The 23,955-nt window shown below is 41.3% G+C and overlaps 1 protein-coding gene across 10 annotated transcripts in view; it reads right to left on the minus strand.

Annotated features, from left to right (window-relative positions):
* Positions 1–23,955, minus strand: part of CRACDL (CRACD like) — a 66,042-nt gene that overhangs the window by 41,306 nt on the left and 781 nt on the right. For 6 of the 10 annotated variants that reach the window (XM_030475838.1, XM_030475835.1, XM_030475833.1 and 3 more), the window contains exon 1: positions 2,242–2,539. The exons of 3 other annotated variants lie outside the window; for them this stretch is intronic. The gene's annotated coding sequence lies outside the window, so the exon portion shown is untranslated. Of the gene's footprint in view, positions 1–2,241; positions 2,540–2,578; positions 2,660–23,955 lie in introns of those variants that run through there. One more of the 10 variants, XM_030475831.1, reaches the window with a different exon arrangement.

Here is a 23,955-nt window from a genome sequence, read left to right on the forward strand (position 1 = left end):
TTCTCCTGGCCATCTTACCCTTCTCTGCATACATCCCTCTCCGAGCTCACCTCTTCTGGCAGCCAGATGTCCAGAACCAGACACTGGATCCCAGGAAGCCTCTATAGCTAGATGACATAAAGGTCACTCTTGGATTTAAGCTCTCCGGCTCCTACTTAGACTTGTACAGGTTGGCAAACAGGCAGAGAGGAAAGCATTCACCTTCCACCTCTAGCCCACTCTCTACTCCAAGGACATGTTTGAGCCATTTACCATCAAGAAAACCTGCATATCCAGACACCCAGATCACTGATGTTGGCTGCCAGCATCAGACTACAGGACCCATTCCAGATTCTTTTCAAACCCCAAAGTGCCAGCGTATGCTCCCTTGGCTGGACTTGCAAGGGCCCAGCCATCTGTGTATGTACAGAGCGTCTCTGGTGTAGGTGTAATGGGAAAATATTTTGCCTTTTACATGCAGTTGGCAAATGCACTAGCTCAAGCTTGAGGAAAATCTGACCCTCTTTGCTTAGGGGCCTCCTTCCTTTTCACTTTTTTTTTTTCAGACATTTTAAAAATATTTGTGAGTCATGGAAAATGGCAGAGAATTAGATGCCTAGCAGAGCTCCCAGCTCTGGCAGAAGAGCACTAGTAAGAGGATACTATAAGGCTTTGTGAACAGAGGAAAGATCAGTAAGACCAGGGAGCGCTGGACAACTTAATCTCTCAGGTCCCACGCTATCGTCTGAGGGTGCTGCTTTACTAGAAAAGCTAGATCAAAGTGACTAAAGAGGTTTCTGCTGTTAACTGTCTCCTCAAAGTTGTTGACCTTGAGACCAGAACAATTAAACGAAATGTGAAGCACCTCCTCAAACAGATATGTCTCCTTCTCTGTCCTACATCACCTGAACACACAGTAGTGTGAAGTTACACACTTGGGAGAGCCTTTTGTAATAAACAACATCCTGACCTGCACAACAATCCTGCTGTGGTATAGATTTTTTCTCTCTTCTTAAGCGGGCACATACACCGTGGGTCCTAGCAACCGACGTTTGAGCTCTCCCACATGTATGATAGAGAAAAAAAGCTTGGGATACCAAATTGCACATGCACACTTTGAAAAGCAGCCGCTGTAACAGGTATGCAATGTGAGACTCTGGGAATTGTTTTTCTGAATACTAAGTGTGGAAAATATCAATTGAAACTGCACTTAGTCTCTCTGAAGAAATCAGCTCCTGAATGCCTTAAAGTCAGCACTCAAATTTAACAGCTTCATATTAGAGATAATTAAAATACATGGCTTAAAAATAATCTGGTCTTTTATGTCCCTATTCAGAATCTACCACTACAGCCTCTTGTGCAAAAAACCTGTGAACTTGAAATGTACCTGTTCTAGAGATGCGCGGCCAGATCTTTGGCTGATGTCACTTGGCAGGCCCCTACTGAAGTTAATTGGAGCTGTACCAAATTGTATCACTAAAGAGCTGGAACGTACTGTTTATAAACTTCCGAAAAACACAAGTTTAATAGCTTGTATTCAGCTGGATACAATCCATGTGATTGATCCACATGTTTTTCAAAATATGAAAACTGTATTTACTGTGAGGAGCGGTCCTTCAGAAAACTATCATGCCAGCCTTGTACCAGCACTAGATATGGGCATACTCTGAGTTAATTCCCACCATCTCTGCTATCTGTGAGTAGAGAAGGCTACAGTAGAAAGATGACAATTTTATTTTTCCTAAATTATTTTCTAGAACAGCACATTGCTTTAATTTTAAATTTGTCAAAGGATTTCTACTTGTAATTTATCAAAGGAAAACAAAAAGCAGTAAGAAATCCCATTGTGTTACCAACCAGAGGCAATGATTGCCTGCTTCTGCAAACAATACACAATTAGCGGGACTTGCAGCTTTCCATTTTGTAAATGTGCTACGAGGAGCCAGTTGCAGTGAGTCTGGCAACGGATAACTCTTGATCACTTAAGGATTTCTCATTAGCCAATCCTACAATAAATTAACTAGAGAAGTTCAGAGGTTGTTTTCAACACTTTATAAACAGACACCACAATAAATCAGGGAAGACAGTTCATCTTTCCACTTAACTTTTTTACTTAACATCCAATGAAACTTTAATAACTACAAAGGCAGGTCAACACTCCCACAACTGAATGTTGTGCATCTGTGTAACCAAGAAACGCATTACACCCGTAGGAAAACAACCTTTAAAGCACTCAGACACAAACTTTCTTCAGCTGCTTACCTGTGTACGCTCCTGTTTGTTAGATTCAACGTAACACAAAAGGCTGCTGGTGTTTCAAAAGGGATCTGTCACCTCTCCAGACATTTAAGCGGTAGCACAAACAGCACAGGCACTTTCAAGTTTGCACAGAGGAGTCGGAAAGTTTTGATTCGGTTTGATGTGGATAGTGCACCCTATGTCTCATCAGCCACGCTCTGCCTTCCCGAAGAGTGAGTTATTAGCACTGCCCCGATCCCTTCACCAAGTGATCCCTGTATCTAACGCCCCGGAGGACTCAGTCAGAGGAGAAAGCACCAGTATCCCCCAGTTGCTAGGAAACAAGCAGGGAGATCCTGACCTGAATTCTTAGCGGAGGCTGATGTTGCTCAGGAAGCGTAAGCTGGGTCCTTCCTGGAAAGTCAGGGGCTTGCTGAAAAGTTACTCCTGGCTTTGCAAAGGCCACCATGTAGCACCACCCAGGGTAAAGGGACAGCAGCTGAGCTATTTTTATGACAAAAAGGAACCTGTGGTGAAAACAGGAAATGCTCGTGCAAAAACAGAGGGCAAATTTTCTATTCTTTGTGCCAATTAACCTTAAAAGGAGAATTTTGTATCTCAAATTTGGTCATTAGATAAAGTGGGAGAAACCACCCAGCATGTGCACAGCCTCAACGTTAACAAACGCAATAATAAAACATTAAACATATGAAAATCAAGAAATTAAGGTTATCCCAGACATGTATGCTACGAGCATAATCCAAAGCCAAACTTGTAACATAGAAAACTGAAGAGAAACAAATCAGGAAAGTTAATGATGACACAACAACTCTGTATTTTCTGACCTTTTAAATATTTTAAGCTACTGCCATGCCACTGTATTAATTACTCTATTTAGCTTGCAACCTCCTCAGCCTGCATTTGCTAAAAGATGAAAAGTAAGAGCTGAACCAGACCTGAAGAGCTAAAGTGCCTCTGGGTCCTCTAGCGGGGGTATACCTGGCCCTAGTTATCCTATATAGTGGAAGGAAATAATGACTCTTCAAATGCAGCATAATGTAAATGTCTCTCACAGACATGATTATCTGAGAAAAATGCCCGTTTGCTTTCTACTGACTCCAAGGAACATCCATCCTCTTAGCAAAAACAGTAAGAAAGCGATGCTGTGCACACCATGCATGGCATGGCTCCTGTAGGCTGCAGGGGCCGGTGAGGCCTGGAGGGACGAGGAGTGTTGGTGCAGAAACAAGTCCTGCTGTTCCATCAAGATGCTTCCCTATCGCATATGCGCACGTCCTCATGTGTGAGCAGCTCCCTCCCTACCTGGGTGGATGCTGCCAGTCCCAGACAGGAATACCCGTGGGGACCTGCAGCCCAGCCAAAGGCTCCAGCATCATCTTTATAGGGCACACTCTCTGCATGAGGTTTGCAGTGGGTATACCTACCACCCCAGCTACCACATGGGCAAAAGTGCTTTTAAAGAGGGGTCTTGGGCACAGGAGCACTGGCCTGTCATGTCTAGAGAAGTCCAGCAATGACCTTAAAAGGGAATTCTTCCACAATTTATGATAGCCTTTTATCTGTTAAAAACAAAGCAACATTTTAATGGAAGGGAAATGCACACAAGTGTCTCTGCAGAAATGCCAGACCATTCCAGCTGTGCAATGGCACACCTAATGCTCACTCCTAATGTGTGTAGTGTACCCCCAAAAAGGCATTCCTTTCATTCAGTGGCCCAATACAGCTGTGTTCAACACAGGCTCAGGGTCAGGCAACAGTCTCTTAGCCAGGCTTGAAATCTCTTCCTCTCTATAAACATCCGTATGTACCCAGGGGATCAGTCTACCCCTGCAGCAATTGTAACTGCCCAAAAGCACATGAATATTACGGTGCTTCAGGTACCTTTCTGAACAAGAGCCAAGGCCTGTCACGTTGATAGGAAAATCACAGCTCTTTTGCTCATTTCCTTTCTCTCATCTTTTTGCAGAAATAGGAAGAGCTCAGTATTAAGCACTTAGATTTACACACAAAATAGTTATGAATGTCATGACCCAGGGAGCAGCAAAGCTAAATTAATCCAGGTTTTAAAGAGAGTCATAATAAGAAAATCTTTATAGATAACCAAGCATCATTTGGAGGAAACAAACTGAAAATTTAAGATGTTAAATCACCTGCTGGTAAAGACAAGCTGATCAGTAAGATGATCAGAATAATGTGTGCAAGTCAGAAACCAAAGCCCTGTGCAGTGCAGCTCTATTTTAAGTAGTGCAAGTATTCTGAAAAAATTTTCTTTATGAAAGGCCACCTTAAAGATACTATCACCAGAAGGCAAAATCACGCAAAGAACCTACTCACAGAAATATCTGTACTTTAGACAGTGCCAGATTCATTTTTTTACTATAGATTCTTTTTTAGCAAACCAAGTGGAGTCACTTCAGTGCATTTTTTTCCTAAAAACTCTTCCAAATGGCCTCAATGTTCAACAATGCAACAAGCTGACACTAAATTGTCTAATTGTCCCCTTTAAGGGACAAGAATTTCATATGTGAAAGGGGAGGAGACAGATGAGAAAAATACTTCTGGATTTTTCTGTATACAGACCGAAGGGCTGTATATACAGACAAGGACTGTCATGTGGCTAGAAAGCCATGGGAGATACTTGATGAAGGCAACAGTGCTTTGGGTAGGTGCCAGAATCCAGTGATCTTCCGGCCACAGACGAGCAAATACATCAGTTAGTGACTCGTTAGTAACACTCTTGGCAAAGCTGCCAATTATTGTATGGGCATTCATTTTTTCAGGTGTTTTCAAACATAACCTAAATGCTGTGAAGACTCATTGGCAGTTTCAAACTTTTTCTGCGCAGAAAAGGGGGTGAGAATGGTACACGGAGCAGAGCGGTAACAGGCAATAAAACAGTGAGAATGGCAAAAAAAGTGCAGTTTTATATAAAAGTTAGAAAAAAAATGTAGACAGGAGGAATGCTGCTGGAAATGCTGATTCAAGGGGGAGCGCAAACTGCGCACCTTTATTCCCTCTTAACATTTCCTCTAGTCATGTCTTGAACAATAAGAATGGGTGAGTGGTAAAATGGATCTGGGTGGGGTACAGAAAAGCCATTCCATCGTGTTAAAAATAACCCGTCACATCTTCCTATTATCTAAACTAGCATAACTCCACCAGCTTCATTTTATGCCAGCTTAAGATCTGGCCAAATGCACTAAGAGGACTAAGACGAAGGTGGCAGTTCCTCTTACATGCTTCACTTTGCCTGCAGGCAGGTTTCAGCAAGTCATGTGCCTATTCCAAGGGAAATACTTAACGAAGGATTTAATCTTCCTGATGAATACAGAAGGATGCTAAAGCACCAAACTCATCAAACACACCTTGCAACAAAATATATTGTTAAAAATTCGCTTTACTCAGCTATGCATTTGTAAAACACAGTTCAAAACTGGACACGGAAAGTCAAATGCTGCTGTCCAAATTTCCTTGCCAAGGTATAGTTTTACAGTAACTGAGATAGTACGTAATCCAGTCACATCTCCACACACATCAGTAACACAGTACTGAGAAGTCTCCTGGTTGTTCAGATGCAGAAGGAGCTACGTGAAACACTGATTCACACTGATGAATTGTAACCAAGCAACACTGCCAGCATCCCTCCAGCCCATTGTTCATCTGAGCTGGGGAGAATAGCAGCAGAACAGCACTGAAAACCTGCCAAACTCCGACTTCCCCAATTAAGGGATACCATCCTTCTAACACTAGATATAGCAAATTTTTAAAGCAAAATATAACAGAAATAAACTGTTACTTCCCTCTCAGTAAAAAGATAGTGACATGCCTAAAGGCGGCAAATTAATTCCTGTGTGTCCATGACTCTCTTGTAAATAATCTTTACAAAAGAAATAGTTCAAATTTACTTTACACAAAAAGTGCAGGGCAATGAATTATTCATCTGAGCAGAGGGACAGAAATACTGCCTTTTTGATAGGCTGGCTATTGGATGCTGAGAGAAACTAAAGAAAACTTTCTCAGCTACAATAACTAACCACTAACAACACAGATGAGACGGAAAGGAAGTAGATACTTGAAAAATTCATCCAGTGAGAGCTGGAAACCATTTTGCATGTAAGTGTCTGCAACTGAGAGTTAACACACAAATACAGCTACTCCATCATCATTGACAAGAACCTTTCTATCAACAGAGACACTAAAAAATGACCTTACAATACTGAATTTTTTGCTTTTATTGCAGTTAAGTCTGAGCGGTGGGATTATTTGTTCTGTTTAATGCCACGGACCTGGACATCAGGACCAAAATTCATTGTAAAATGATCCACCATTGCTCTTAATGGGAAGAAGAAGATGACGGAGTCTGCCAACAAAACCGCTCGTTACTAGAGATCCTGAATTCTCAAGATATGCCACAGTCCCCCCATTTTATCGGGGGGGGGGGGAAGTGCATCTATGAGTTAAGAATAAGATACGGAATTGACTTGTTCTCATAATGTAAAAGGCTAGTAGCTGTGTGCATTTCTCAGCGTACGAAAAAAACACAGCCCTGACCTGTAAAATAGAAATAGTAATAACATCTGCTAGACTTCTGGGCTCTGAAATCACATTCCCTGAGAGTAAGTTTCCAAAAGAAAGGCTGGGCACTTATGTAAGATACCACTTCCCTTTTCAATGAATTACGCTTCTCTTTTGAAACTCTGCTTAAAAGCCTGAGTGCAAAATCACATACATCTCTCTTTGGGAACAAAAGTAATAGGGTGAAGCAACAAACTGCCATGGCATTGGCAAAAAAGAAATTTATCAATGCCTTTCAGCATTTGGGATATATTAGATCACATTCTTTACTTACTCCCTGTTCTTCCTTTTCTACAAACCAAATTCCTAGATGTGGTCTTCTCATAGAATCATAGAATGGTTTGGGTTAAGAAGGGACCTTAAAGATCATCTAATTCCAAACTGCCATGGGCAGGGACATTATTTCTCAATCCCATCATGGGGAATCATGCAGTCCTATATTCACTATTCTATGTGGAGTATCACCAGGATCTCACACAGGCAGAAATGGTGCTGCCGCTTCGTCTCTCTCTGCTTGGCAGTTTAGGGTCTTTCTTGTAAGTTCTCGATGCTGCCAAAGGTTTTGATACTTCACAGGACTTCTTACAGGGTCAAAGTCAGCTCCGCATGGCATGAGTTCCCACCAGCCTCCTCTCAGTTGTGAACAGATATTTGAAGCAGAACTTGGTCTCATCTTCTTCCTTCCGCTCATATGTCTGCCAGATGGCTTTATTTAATGTCTATTCCCTAGGCTGGCTCTTAGATTGATTTTTTTCCTCTACATTTGCCATCTGCTGGTCCAAACAGCTAAATGATACACTCACTTTTCAATTTCATGGCATTGATTCATTCTTGCTGTCAACTTGGCATCCAAAATAGTATGGCAGGCACATTGGCAGGTCTGGGTAAGGCCTTGCTCCACTAACAGGAATTTTCTCCTTGTGTCTTTGAGAGCCATTACCACAGGAACAAAGTTGCAAGAGGCAACAAAGCACAAAGCCAGAACGAAAGATGAGTACTGAGAGGAACTGAACCATGTTGTCTCAACAGCGGAAAGCGGCCTGTGTGGCTGCTATTGCCTGGAAGCTGGATTTGTAGCCCCAGCAGCTGGAGTTGCGTGGCCTTGTACAAAGAGAAGACACCACGTCATGCAGCAGCTAATGACATAGAATTGCATGTGAACTTCCAAAAGAAACAAATGCTGTGTGGAAAAAAACTTGACTTAGATCCTCCAAATTGTTTTCCAAAGCCTTGCTCTTTCCAGTGACAACGTACGGGGGCTCTTGTGAAATAACTGATGTGAATATGGATAGCGTGCCTGTGCACTGCAGGGTACCCAGCCTGAGCAGCACTCTAAAGAAGAGGGAAAAGCCAGGACAGGGGCCTGCAAAACTGCAGCAGCAGCTGCCTGGGAAGGGTGTGGGGAACAGGAGAGAGGCAGTAGGAAGGGAAGGTGCTGAGAAGCCTTGCTATGATCCCATCTAAATGCCTAACAGCAAGCTTGCCTGAATGCATGTGTTTTACCCATCTTGTTACTTTAAACTCAGAGGTTTTTTAGAGATGGTTCTGTCTCTTGAGTGTTTGCACGGTTTCAAGCACACTAGCTCCTTGTGCTTGCTGAGTCCTCTGAACGCCACAAGAATACAGTTAAATAATAAGAGTAGTAAAAAGCTTAGTGCTTAAGAAGATCTTGCATGGCTCTGAACAAATCATAGCCACAGCAACACTCTCAACAAACACATTTTCTAGTCCTCTCATTATTGCTCTCTCTTAAAGGTATATAAAAAAAAAAAACACATTCCTTTCATGAAAAAATATTCATTTCATTTCAAATCTGAATGCCACTAAAGACCAACAGTTTATCCAAATAGTCCAAGTGAACAAAAGCTTGAGAACTCCTAGTTCAATTCTCCTCTGTATGCTTAAACTTGCATTTACCCTTGCCTTTTTCTGTTTCTCCTGTAGTTTTGGTGGCTCAGCTGACATCTGAACAGCCTGCCTGCTCTCAGGTTTGCATCCCGTGGTGAAGTAAGTGGGAACACTGTGAGGTCTGCAGTGTCTAGATCTCTTAATGTTCAGACAAATGCTGATGCTACAGTGCTGGTCCTAGTTTTCCAGAGCATCTAACCTCAGTTATGAAACCAATAAGCCTATCCCAGCTGCTCAGTGTCCTTGGTCTCAGCAGCTCTGATTCCCTAATTACCCAGTGAGCGTCAAATCAAGCGCAATTAGACTTGAATGCAACTGAAGAACAAGCTGTATAAATTCTTTTGCAATGCAAATTCCTTCAGTACTGAATTGTACGGCACTGACCTGCCTGCTCCAGATCCTCGTGCCATCTGACACTTCATACGCCACCCAGTCTTCAAGGGAGTGGTGCTGAGAAACAGATTTCTTGAAATTCCCAAGCTCTTTATGTTCTTCACGTTAGTGGTTCACAATCAGACTTCTGGTTGCCACCACCATGAATGGAAGGATGATTAAAATTCAGTGACAAGTTATGAAATGTTACATCTGCTCGAGAAGGTAGAACCAGCCAAAAATAATGCATCACAGAAATGTGTAAAACGGCAACAGATCTAGCCAGAGGCAGCACAAGCCAGGTCTATATTTGAAAGCTGCACTGGTACAGATGTTAGTAGGTGTACTGAATAAAGGACAGGAAGACTGTACCACCAGACTGCATGACCATGGCAACCAAGAGAGGATCTCCTGGGGAAATGAGTGGTGAGATGGGGAATAAAGGACCTTTAGTCTTTTCCCCTTTGTGTTAGGGCTAAATAGCTTTCATGTTACACAGTGAAATTATTTAGGTTTGGGCCGTGTTTGCTCCCAGATAACAAAAGCAGTAAGGAAAAAGGACAGTATGGCATCTTCAGTCCTCAGAGGGCTTGTCTAGCTTCTGCTGTGGCCCATGTCTCTGCATGCTCACAGCTATTATTCCACCTAAGTGGCATTTGATACAAACATACCCAGTCATATTACAAACAACCCAATATACACAATACAGTATAGTACCCAAAACATACACTGGAGTCATGTAAGCTCAAGAAAGATACAATGACCTGCTATGCAGCTATCAGTATACAGCATTTAGGTACAAATCAGAATCATTTAGGTTGGAAAAGGCCTTGAAGATCATCAAGCCCAACCATTAGCGTAGCATTGCAAAGTACCAGTAAAGCTCTTTTCTCTTTGTGTATATGAGTATATTCTGAATACATTTATGATGATTCCATTGCATCTGCTCTAAGCAAGGTTTAACAATATTTACTCTTATAACTACTTGTAAAAGTTCTATTACTGTTGAAGAACAACATGCACAGAAAGAATTAGCAATTGCATGAACAATGAAATGATTGGGAACTCCATACAATGCACAGTGATACCAGTCTCCCCCCCGACATGTGCCTACTCTTATGATTCAAAGGGCAACCCCTTGAGCACCCACTCCTCTGTGTACCTCAAACGACCCTTGCAGAACCACCATCTCTCTCCATTTCCCCCCAGTTATCATTGGGGTGGCTTAAACTGAGCTGAGCCCATGTGGACTCGCTGCTGGGCACCTGCATGCTGAGCTGCCAGGCAGGAAGCCAAACAGAACAAAAGAAAGAGGCACCATCCACCCTTTTGCTGTACGTAACCTCTGAAGTAGCAGGATGAAAAATTATTACAGTTACTTTTAATAATCTCCTTTTCTTATTCTTCCCTGCCACAAATTTCAGTTTATTCCATTTGTAAGTCTGACGGTGCTCTGCATGTGGTCCATTTCTCTGGCTCGTTCCTGGTGCAGGTTCTCCCTGGCCTTCACTACGGGCATGAAACAGTGCCATCAAAAAGAGAAGGGGAGAGAAAGAAAACTAAGGCAATAGAGCCTTAACATACTCAAAAAGCCATCTGAACATCCAAACAGGAACAGAAACCCTCCTTCTTCTTTTTTAATACCTTTTGTTCCCATGCTATACCATCTACATGGTATTTCTCGTAACAGTTTGTTCTAAAATAAGTTGGGCATGGTACTAAATATTGTACGATTTCATAATCATACAGCAGAGCTAACTGCTTGCCTAATCTGGAATAGATTCTTAAATTCTACAGTGCCTTTAAGAAAATGGGGCTTAAGTACCTTTTATTTCTCTAATGACAAATAAGCCCAGGAAAAAGCAATTTTCTCTCTATTTCAGTTGGTTTTGAAAGTCTTGGAATTGACAGTTGTATGTAAACAACTTACACCTTCCCTTTTACAGCCACCTGAAATCAGCATTGATTTATGCAGCACACAATGTCTTTATATCTTGATTAACTTCCCTTCAGGCTTTCACTGTAAGGCAGTGATATTAGACATGAGATAATAGTGATACTTGCATTAATTTCCTTCATTACATTCAGTGTCTCATAACTTTGGCAGGTGGTGTAACTTTTTAGGGTCCCTTCTGTGGGGAGGCAATACGATGAATAGCTTGTGATGGTGTAATTTAAGTTCATCCCACATGCAAGAGGCAGGTTACAGCTGCACAATGAACCTTGGTTCTGACACACTCAAGTTTGTGCTTTGACTCAGCAAGAGTAAATAACGCTCTTTCCAAGCAGTCTGCACGAAGTTGTTGGGGCGTTCTGGTTTAATACACAGCACGTTATCAGACATTACACATCTAACACAATTGGTTTCTGCAGTGGTTTCCCCGTGATATTTGACAATCTGCTGTTCCCAAGCAAAGCGACTGAGAGTTTAAGAAGAAATGGCAGTAAGACTCGTTAAAGTTTGAAGTTCATTTTGATTAAGAACCTTTTCATGTAAGTGGACCACTTGCATGTTCTTATCACAGTAGCTCTCTCAGCTACACTAGTAAATGGCTTTTACTTCCTTACCCTAACCTATTCACACAGATATTGTCTCCAGATCACGCTGTACGGACCTGTTGCGGAAGATAATATTTTAATGACATGACAGCAGACTCTTGGGCCAAGATAATCCAAGCTCTTAGCTTTAGTCCAAGTCTGATAGCAAAGTACATGGAGTTAGGATGATGCCGAGTGCTACTGTAAATTCCAGCCTAATTCCATTCTGAAGAGTGGATGGAAAAAATAAAATGGTGTGATCACTTACAATTATGATGATGAAAACTGTATGTTGGTCAGTTTACTTTGCCTTATGCTTCAGAAATAGAAGCTATTACAATAACAACTAGTCAGATAAGAAAAGCTAATAGGAAACGAGGCTTTACAATGTAGACATGCAGCTGACAAAATTCAGTGCTGCAGGAGCAGATGTGGTTGGAAAACAACGAAATACTTTTCAGCAGAATTTGCAAGTTTGCTTTGTGGAGATGGAGTCAGGAAGCCCCTGCTGAAGGCTCCCACCACCATCACCCACAGATGCAAAGTCCCCACGAGTCCAAGAGGAAGGTTCATAGCAAGATGGACGTATTTGCACACATGGCCCTCTCTTATAGCCCAAATTATTGTTGTGATTAAGCTTGTGACTTTCATTTGGAATAAGACCACAAAGCCGCTGAGATGGTTATTAAACCAGATATTTGAACCAACATGAATAAAAATTGTAGAATTAGACTTGAAGGTTACAGTCTAATTGCCAGTAAACCCATTTACTTATTTTGCTTTGACAAAGTGATTTGCTACATTGGGGTCACTGCAAGTGTTGCAGAGAAAATTTTTGTCAAGTTGCAAGATAGCTGACCAAAAATCTTTTGTGTATGCATGACAAACAATTTGCAGTGCTCTGCTCACAGAATCATTTGCATTAGACTCACAGGACCACCTTTTACTAAAAAATCCTCTCGCCATGAGAAAGGTTGTGGAAACCATCTCTTTACTCTAGAGCAGACAGCATTTCCTTAAAGCACTCCACTAGAGTCCAAATACAAACCTTTGTCCTAACATTGCTGAGTTACACAAGAGATGGTAGCCAGCTGAAAGAGCATAATCTTGTCAAAACACCAAGTCAGCTAGCATTATCTTTCTGTATTCTGCAGACTCACCGCAAATGTCAGAAAGGAGCGAGACCATTTACGTGGTTCAAATATCATCTCTAAAATGCATCAACCTCCAGTCCCATGAAAACTTTGAGTGTTGTCTGTTCAAGAGTTGAAGCCCACTTGGGGATCCTGCAATATCAGATATGCAGTATTAAATTATTACACACCCATGATTTCAACTTGCTTCTAGGAAAGAAATGTCTCTCTTTTTCTCCTATCATCTTCCACTGTTAAATTTCAAGCTAAAAGCCAACAGAAAAATTAATGACCCAAGTTATTGTTGTGACTGAGTTAAGCATTACTGAAGCAATGGCTGTAATTCAGAGCAAGCACAAAATGCAACAGAGCTTCTTTACGCAAGAAGATAACGAGAGCAACAGAACCATCATCTATAGATGCATGGCAAGTTCCAGGAAGTGACTGATGTTGTGGGCCAAAGGAGATGCCCCTTAACATTGCTGTCACAAATGCAGATATTTGTATTGCAGAGATGGAAAAGAAAGAAAGAAAAAGGAGAGACTCTGCAGGAAAAGCAATACAGGAAACGCAGCAGAAAGTCTGTGAGAGAGTGAGAAGAGTTGTTGAGAAAACTCCCTTGCAAATGCAGCGCACCACCTCACTGGTGGCAGAACATGGTAGGGAGTGATTCTCAGAGAAGCCTCCCTCCCTCTAGCTGCATTCTACTTCATCCAAGGAATCAAGGTTTGGATTGGGTTTTTTTAATTATCAGGCCTGGATCAGACTTCATCACCAGATGACCATTAGTTAAAACTTACTAAAAATGGCCTGGTTTTAACCTAAGTTTTGACAGCCCGAACTGAAGTGAATCCAGGGTCACAACCTCAATTCTGACCTTGCTGCAGCTCCTTATTCTGCTTTGCCCAAGTATGGTTTTATTCATACACGCTACTCTGTGTTCTCAGATGCCTGCACGAAAGCAGAAGCAGCAGCAGCAGGTCCACTTTAAGGTGGGCTTTGTTGATTTCGTTCACAGCTGTGGCAAGAATTAGTAACAGAAAACCTGTCAAAAAAAGCTAGTGAGCCTGTCCTACATCCATGAGGCCACAGACATGAGGACAGCTATGCACCACTCCAACCAGCCAGTCCCAACAACTGCAGGAGCTATGCTAAAAGGCTCCCTTCTCCTGTGCTGAACCCCATCAATCTTTCACAAGAGCCAGTAATGCTCTTCACTGTATTCTGCAGCCCAGCCTACCAGACACATTACCTTCACAACAACACAGCACCCAACATGGCTCTCCTTAAGACATATGCACAGGGGAGGCAGGTACCTGTGAAATTCTGTCCAGCAGATAGAAGAGCGGATTTCCTGAAGTCCTTTAGGCCTCTCAGCTGACTGCAGTACGTGCCACGGTTTCTCAAAAGTACTCAGTTGTTTCAGAGAAACATGGAACTTACGAAGAGAACGTGTCTATTCATTCACAATATATGCTCCTCTACAAATATGTAACACAGATTGGAACTGACAATTAAGATGACCCACACCCTATATAAGCCTCACAAAAATTGCCTAGTTATTCACTTTTCCAGCTTGGCAAACTAAGCCTCCATACTCAGTGTCAAGCTAAAACATTTGTTAAAATAATTCTTGGCTTCTTTCCACTCCAAACAAATTCATCAGGCAGATATTTCAACTCATTTTTGACTCGAGCAAGCAGAAGTAGGGAGGTACAAAAGTAGAGGTATACTTTCATATTTCATACCTTCATTAGCTAGAATTTTTTTTTTTTTTTTTTTTTGCACACCTTTTTCTTCCACATAAGGATAGTGGAAGATTTTGGCTATTTTTGAGGTCAGTGTCTCCAGTTAAGAGTAAAGGGAGAGCTTTAAACAAATCAGACAACCGTGGAACAATTTTAATCCCTGAATGAACAAATCCCTTGGGGGACCTGGCTGCAGAGAAATCAATGGGCAATTCTATTAAGCCTTAACAGCAAGAAAGGCACAATCTGGCTTCTACAATGAACCTCAAAGCCACAAATCCTGTCATAAGAATTTGTCAGATTCATGTGATCAGTCATCAGTGTACAGAGCCCAATTATACCCAGAATGTCTTCTGCTTACAGCAGCTGTTGGAACAGCATTGTGCTGATCAATCTTTGGGTTAGGGGCTATAATATTACGGGGAAAAATAAGACAGTAATAAGCATTAACAGGGTGAATACACATTTCTTACAGTGAACTCCTACCCTTATCAGCACCCTGCTGCCCACTGACCTTACTTCTAGCTCGGAAGTGTTCAGAGAAGTGCCAGCTGTGACTGTGAGAAGCTCAGCATTTGCTCCCACAGCCTTTCACAGCAACATGTAAGTGACCTCTCCTGCCCTACAGAAGTGCTCTAACTGTGCGATCAAACACAAATCATTCATACTGTGCTACAAAAATACACATAGGCTGGCAGACAACTATGCTTTAAAAAGGATCATCAAAACAGAAGAGCCAACTTCCCCTCCCCCTCAATATAACTAACACTCGCCTACTGACATCTCTCAGGGTAAGGATAAAATCACTGTGGATGGTATGGTTGTTACAGCCTGGCCTACATCTAGGAGCCTCTACAGTATGCCTCAGGCTGCATCTGTTCTAGTAACTGAAATGCTCTCAGGTCTGTTCTATAGCACTGGAGCCAATGCCTTGAAACCAGACTGCTCAACTCTCATGGTTCTTGAGAGAGCATGACTACATTCACACTGCTTGCTGAAAACCATCACCAGGCTATCTAACGAGGACTATGTCCAGGGCTGTTGTAAAAATGTGAAGGAATAGGTGATCAGTCACAGCCTGACTAAAGAACATTCCCTGAGCTACTACCCAAAGCTATGATACAGACATGGCACAGCCAGTGCTCAGTACTCACTCTAAGCATCCATTCTTTAGATACATAGTTCTAGAGAGTCATGTTTTCAGAACCATTAAATGCTTAAAAGCTAGAAATGGGAGCCATCACCTCTTGCAATGAATAGGAATCATTAGCTGATAAGATGTGCAGTGGGATTTTCAGGTTAGGTGCTTCAATCCTACTGCAGTTGACTGGAGTAAGATCCCTGAAGGTGTTAAAAGCCTCTGAGTCAAGAGGGATGCCTCTGTTATCCCTTGTCATCCAAGTACAATGTCTCTTTTTCATTTTGCTGGCTTATGAAAGAAATAAATACAGAAGTAATACTACAAGCAAATGTTTTTCTTCTTTCTAAATAAAAAATATCACCTGCAATTTCAGCTTTGAGATCTTGTTTCAAGTCTATCTCTGAGCAAATAAATGGAAGTCCTGTGGAAGCTGCCAAGGTAAATTTCAACAATGCCTGGTAGTGTGAGACAAAAGACAGGCAGAAATAGTTAAGTAGTTTAATTCACATTGGTTTGGCATTCTGTCAAGGGGGTTTTGCAGTAATTCAGAAAGGGAACCTGAAGTGATTAGAAAGAACAAACAATTTTCAGAGTGACACTATTTTTTTCCCCAGCATCCTTTCACTGATGCATGTTATCCAGAACTCTGTAATCTGCACAATTAATTTTAAACAGTTACCAACTCACTTTAAAAAAACCTAAACTAGTAAAGAACCACAGCACTCTTCATCAGTCAGTTCAGCAGCGATTAGTTAAGCTGGCTTTAGAGTTTGCAGCATACTTTCTTTCACCTTTCATCTCACAGAAATGTAAAAAAGAGGTAGGCTATAAGATTAAAAGAAATCATACATATTATCTACCACAGCTCCTATTATTTTGAATCAAATAACTTTTGAGGTAAGTATATATTCAAAGAGAATATTCTAGAGCAGTAAACTGGAGAATATCTTCTTATAAAGCAGGCTAATGAGGAACAAGAAACCCAGAGACCAGATACAGTCTATGACTTTATTTTGATAATTTGTGGCCAATTTTGGGGGTACAAATCTAGACGAGCAAGAAAGTCAATCTGTGCCCTGCCAAATGGGTCTGACAGTTCTCCCTGGCTGTGGAAAAGAAAATACTCATTTCTGCTGGGCAATTCGCCCACTAGGAGAAAGTAATAGTACACACTGACACAAGATAATACGCCACATTAACTGTTCTCATAAACATTAATTGTAAGTAGGAGGGACAGAATTAATAAATGTTATCCTCCTTATTGTAACAAGGGCCATCTTTTTTCAAAATTAATTGGGATGTATTCATGTCTGGAAGCCAGATTTAAAATACCTCCTCTCAGAGGAAAATCAGTCTTTAGAGCCCACCTACCTTCCGTGTCCCAAAGACACTAGCCACCTCACAAAATTCAGAACACACCACTGAAATACACTAACTTGTCTTTTTTCAAAAGCTCCTTTTCAAAATCCTTGGAGAACAGTGCTGATGAGGATAGCATTTTCTTTTTCATGCTTGGATTGTATGCCAGTGTAGTAAAATCCAGTTACCAGGGCTGGCCTGAATGGACTAAGCAAGATACCAAGAAGGAGGATCTCTGGAAGTCAGCATGTTCACTCACGCTTACAACACTGAGAACACACAGATTTAAGAGACTGATTAAACTATTTGAACTGTTTGCTTAAACAGTGATCAACAACTTTCTCATGTGCTTTTTTTTGATTCACACTCTTGTATATTTGTTCACAACATGCTGCTGAAGGAACTAAGGACAGATCTCTAGTTAGCTAGACACCAAATAAACTCTATTTCATTATGATGCTGCCACCTATAGTCTTTCTGAACACCACACTACCCCTGCACAGCTTTGATTTTCATTTAAATTTATAAAAATGACATTGTTTATTTTTTGATAAAACTTTCAACACCCCCCAAGAGAAATGTGATGTAAAAGGTTTGGAGGGACAATCTTTTATCAGCTTTCCTCTGTCATTTCCAGCCGCAAAGACGTTCCCAGTTTGCCTGCTCTGATGTTCTCTGATGAAGACTCTGCTGTCAGTAGGTCTGAGAACAGACAACACTGAGGTGAGTGCTTATCAAACTAGCATGAGTGGTCCTTCCAAACAACAGAGAGCACACCTGAGCACACTACACAACAAGCCTACAGTGCAGAAGACAGGGATGGAAACCAACCTAAAGTTGCTGTGATGAGAAATGGAGAGCTCTCACCAGCTACTCCTACATATACTTCATTCACACTCTACTTCTGTATGCTGATTAGTACCACTAAGCAGTGGCATTAATTCTCTTCCTCTCCCAGTGTTTTTCTGTATGATAGGGTTTTTTAAGCTTAAGTTTTAAGATACATCATTAAGTAAAAAACAGATCTTGATGAGACCAGACTTATATGCCTTTTTGCTGCAGAGCAGCACACAAAGCAATGTAAATTTGGAATCTTTTTTTTGTAACCTTACAAGCAGAGACCTAAGCCATATGGATGTTTTGCAGCGTTCCTAGCTATGAAACTGTCAACTCAGTGGTGATGCATTAAGCGCTACACCAACTCAGAAGGCCTGCAGCTACAGAAATTAGCAATTCATTCTCCTTCTAGGAGTAGTAGTTAGAAGGACAGACTGCGTGTCTGTCCCTCCTTATCTCCAGTTTGTCCAAGTACCTGTGGAAACTTTTCCATGCATGCTTCCATGGTCAGCTGATGTAGTTTAGCCCCTGCTTCTGCCCAAATCCCTAATCGATACCTTGCAAAAAGCTTAGCAACACTGATTCCAGTATTAAGGAAAGAAAATGGTGACTGTAAGATGTCAGGAGTTACTAATTTTGATGGCATACGGTGCCCTTTTATCTACACATCTGAATCCTTGTAAGTTCTGTGCTATATTGTATTTATAGCTTCTTTCTACAGTTCTAGAGTATTTTCCATTTTAGGAAGAAAAGAAATCTAATCAAGTTTAGAATCAAATAAACCTCATGATTCTAAAAACCAGGCAGCTGATAGCATTGTATTGGACAATGAGTTGGAAGATGAATCTGCTCTTTTGTTATTTGATTTTTCTATAAATAGCAGAGTTGCCAAAGCTGATGTGATAAAAAAGAATGACATGGAGAAAGAGAAACTGGGCAATTTTCCCATCTCATTTATCACTTTTGGACACAACAGGGTAAAACTGCAACTTGTCACTTCTGCCCAGTACCTTCACATGCTGCAGATAAAATCCCAAAGCACGATGAGATTTTAGCTTTTCAGGGAGGCAATATTAAACAACACTATTCAAAATAAATTGACCTTAAAAAACCCCAACAAACTCCTATGCTGTTTAGAAAAAGCAGAGCTACTGTGTATTTTTATCCATAGAATAAACAAACTGTTTATAGAGACTGTAGCTTAGCAGTGTGAGCTGAAAGACTTTTATAACTCTGTGTACTCTCAAGAGTGTGCCTCTCTTGTAAACTCAGAGTTGCACATCATACCTCAAACCTAAGTGTACCCATAAAAGTTGCATTTTGGTATACTCAAGATATTTTCCTTGAAGGATTCTTTTTAAAGATACTTGTCTTAGTTTAGCAACAGACTTCATCAGAAAACCATCTGGTAGGGAACACCACTGAGCGTACGTACGTACCAGTTATACACACGTGGGTTTTCCATACTCCCAGGGCTGACTGACGAAGTCTGCTCTGAAGCAGTTGGGAGCATGACCTGAGAATTCTGAGAAACAAAATGTACTGGAAGAAATACCAAAGAAATCTGTGTCCTGTTTTATCTCCTCCTCTTTGGACATCGACAGACAGGCTAAAAAACTGTTTGCCCTAAATAAATACTTTTGTGATTACATTTCAGTAGACTCTTTCCAAGGTCATGAAGTGTCAATGGTGACAAACTGTTAAAAAATCCCCCTGTCTCTCTTATACCTGTTTTGATGCATATTTCTTCAAGTCACTGATTTAATTTTCCCCCTGAAATAGTTCCAAATTTGCCAGAATTTAAGGTACCACCAATTGCATACCGTGAAACTTGCTCCCAAGGTACATTTCAAACAGGCTCTATAAAAGTAGACACACCATCTGCTGTTTCAAGGGCTTTAAGACAGTTTTCTGTTAGTTAAATTCCTACAACTACTGGATAAGCTGCTACTGCCAAGAGGAATTTTGTTGGCTCCAACTGAGGCTATACCGCGTACACACTCCAGGAGTAATGGGACTTTTAAGTGGTATAAACACAGTAAACTGTTACCCTTAAAATCAAGGCAATGATTACGTAAGTCTCAGCTTCATTAGAAACACCACTGCTGATTGTTTTTGCAGAAACGTCTCCTAATACATTTATACTATACTCCGAGACTGCTGTCTATATTATCCCAGGTGCCAACAGACCCAATTGCTTCGTTTTGAACTGCCAAGATTTTTAGTTTCATGCTGTTATAACTCATCAAACAGATGTAGGCATTTTACACTCAGAATTCTACAACGCGTAATGTTCACACTTTATAAACACCATAAATTAAAGTACTTCAGAATTACTCTACTGCTTGCATTGTCCACTGCTACATTTAAGTTTAAAACCTTCAATTTTAAGTGTATTTTAGAGCAGCAAAAGACGCCCTTGCCTCTTACGCTGCACTCTGTTTTACGCACATCTACCTGCAAAATGTTAACCACAGAATGGTTTGGGTTGGAAGGAACCTTAAATCTCATCTAGTTCCAACCCCCCCACCATGGGCAGGGACACCTTCTACTAGACCAGGTTGCTCAAAGCCCCGTCCAACCTGGCCTTGAACTTGATACTGCATTAGGAAGATCTTTCCGTTAATGACTATATGAGAAGACATCTTTAATAAGCACACCTTAACTTAGCCCTCTTCACGTGGGGCAATGGAGTGAGAGAGGCTGCAGTACTACACTGACAAGGCACTGTGGAGGGACTTGGGCCAGTATTGACCAATTCAAAAACATAAATTGAGAGGACCCAGCCTTATCAAACCCGAAGCTGAAGGATGGAGAAACACAACCTTGAGGGAGTTCTATTGACTTTAGGATGAGTAGCAATACACAGAAATGCTTCGGTACAGATAAAGCCATTTTCCTTAAGGGGCAATTTTGTCCATGAATGGATATTTCACTATAACAAAATGGGTAACTAAACGGTCTCCTTCCCTGACCTTTTTCCATAGCCTCTGTTTTCTCTTTACTAATACAGAACCGTAAATCTCTCAGTAAGAGAAAAACCGTATATTTAATACCTCGGACACATCACACTTCAATGGTTTATGATTGTATTTCCATCTTTCCTGTGATTATTAACTCTCAGAGTATGCAAAGCTGGGAAATGAAGTATCTTTTTCTGTAAGAGTTTGTTACAATCCTAGCATGCACAGCCTTCATTCTACTGTCTTCCAACCAAGATTTTCATGTTCAAATGGATGTTCTTTACTATTTTGGACTGATAAAAACCAGACACATTCAGTTCATCAGCACTTCCAGGCATCTGAAAACATAAAGATAAATGAATTGTGCATTGCTGGATATAAACTATATTTAATGAGCCAAGTTAAGAAGCAAGACCTCAGAAAGCGAGAGAACTGATGCACTCCAGCTGTGCAGGGCACTGGACAGGAGATGTGTGACACTAGTAAAAACAGACTTAGGAGACACCTTCACTTTCTGCACAGTGAGTGCAGGGTCCCTGCTCACAGCGTGGTTTGGTTACAGTGCCCCACTCAGAGACTGGCTGTGCTGGCAACACACATGCGAGACCAAGAGTGTAACAGCCAGATGCAATACGAGGCAATGGCCATTTATCATATCTTCACACAAACACAGGGACATCAATGATCTCACTTTAGTCCTGCTGAATCTGAAACATAGCTTTGCTACTGCAGTAAATATTCGCCTTTGTCATTTCCATAATTTAATCATATTTTCAGTTCCTCGGTAAGCATTCAGTGCCAGTCCTTGCTATAAAGGAGCTCACTCTTTCCTCCTCTTTGGTACTCCTCCATCCTGACTATAAATACTGAAACTGCCAACCAGGTAACTTACAGCTGTTAATGTCCTGCACAAAGGGATAGCAGAGGATGTCAGTATCTCTACAGGCAGCACCTGAGCAGAGCCTTTTTCTCTGGAGAGCTCAGTGGCAGGCAGAAGGCACTCGCATACCTGTGCACTAGAAGAAACACTGACACAGCCACTGCTGCACAGGTTACTTTTATTTTCCAATAGAAGAATACTTGAAAGGATACTTGATGCTGAAGAAGATATTTTTAATTAAAACCACAGCAGAAGTAAAATTCTCAAGGTCATTGTGAAAGCAAGGAAACAAGAGCTTCTACTGTCTATAAACTCTGACGTCTGTACATGGACAAATTAATTAGCTGTCACTACAACCACAGAAATTTCCTGCTTCACCACTGGATAAAGCTAAACGCACCTGCTCCCTTTCCTTTAATGATAAGCCAACTCCTACCATGAAACTGCTTTCTTTCAATGATTAAAGAGCTACAAGGCAAGTACCAGTAATAACACTACATTTTTTCCTTCTGTAATCTAATCTTTGCCCTGTAGAAACTGCTGATGAGAGCTCACTTCCACTCAAAATTTACATAAAAACAATCCATATCACGCTGCATGGAAAAGGACTGGTGCACCAGTGTTTATTGGCACGGTGATACGAGGAATGAGAAATTACTCCAAGGCACAAATGATATACAGCCTTGTGTCAGTATCAAACAGGCTTTGATGCATGTGGTTACCATTTTTGGAAGTTAATGATATGTAAGTGATAAAGCAAGTGAACTTTTTAATGATGACAAATACAGGAGAATATACAGCATGGAGTAGAGAACATGATGTTCAACTGAAGAAAGATTTATGGGAGCTAATCATGGTATGTTAGATTTATAATGGAAAAATAGGAGACTAGGAAAAACTTCTGGAAGATCTTGTGTGTGTCAGCTTGGAATAACAATTTGCTTTGGGCAAAGGGTGTAATGCATACTCCACTGCATACTTCTAGATGGTATTTCTACTGCTTTGGTATTTAGATGAATATAAAGCCCCAGACATGCATGATTTTACGCAAATTAAATACATTTAAACTGGCTACAGAAAAGATAGGGTTTTAACTAGCATGAAAATATGCAAATAATTAGTGGTTATATTCGTATTAAACATATGGGGTTTTATTCAGTTAATTGTATGGCAAAACTGCCAGGACGACGTTTGCACCACTAAAATTTCATTGCACTCTTAAGAATTCTTGAAGAGATTTACATATAGTGACCTAAGATCTATCAGTGGTGGTTAAAATTCAATACACTAAATATACTATTGACAGAGTTTGTCAATAGAAGCTAATATAATAATGAGAAAAACTGACTCGTGATATTTCAAGCCTCATGTCCAAAAATATATTTAAGAGGGGAAGAAGTCACAACATTTAAAGACAATTTCAGGCCATAGGATCAGTCAGCATCTTGTGAGACATTTGAGGAACGGGAGAGGGAAAGCCACAGCCTTTTCGCGGCAAGAAAACATGCTGGAAAGCCACACTCGGCCTTCCTGAGGAGCATTGAGCTGGTGGGAAACACCAAGCCTGGTCACCTTGATCTTATTCACACCTTTGATAAACCGCAAAACAGCAATCGCAGAGGAACCTGTGATACATGGTACACGGAAAACAGTGCTCATGTCTTCCCACTGCTATGCGCCACTACTATGTTCCCACTACTAGTGTGCCACTACATTAGAATCATAGAATCAACTAGGTTGGAAAAGAGCTTTAAGATCACCAAGTCCAACCTTCACCCCAGGGCTGCCAAGACCACCTCTAAACCATGTCACCGAGGGACTCAATTACACAGTTTGTGAACACTTCCAGGGATGGTGATTCCACCGCTGCCCTGGGCAGCCCATTCCAATGCCTGAGCACCCTTTCAGTGAAGAAATTTTTCCTAACATCCAATCTAAACCTCCCCTGGTACACCCTGAGGCCACTACCTCTTATCCTATTGCTTGTTACTTGGAAGAAGAGATCAGCTACCTCCTCGCTCCATCCTCCTTTCACATAGTTGTAGGGAGCGATAAGGTCTCCCCTGAGCCTTCTCTTCTCCGGACTAAACACCCCTGGTCCCTCAGCCGCTCCTCATGGGAGCTGTGCTCTAGACCCTTCACCAGCTTCGCTGCCCTTTTCCGGACCCAATCCAGCACCTCAATGTCTCTCCTGTAGTGAGGGGCCCAGAACTGAAGACAGTATTCGAGATGCAGCCTCACCAATGCCCAGTACAGGGGGATG

Source organism: Strigops habroptila, chromosome 2, assembly GCF_004027225.2.
Source record: "Strigops habroptila isolate Jane chromosome 2, bStrHab1.2.pri, whole genome shotgun sequence".
Taxonomy (NCBI): domain Eukaryota; kingdom Metazoa; phylum Chordata; class Aves; order Psittaciformes; family Psittacidae; genus Strigops; species Strigops habroptila.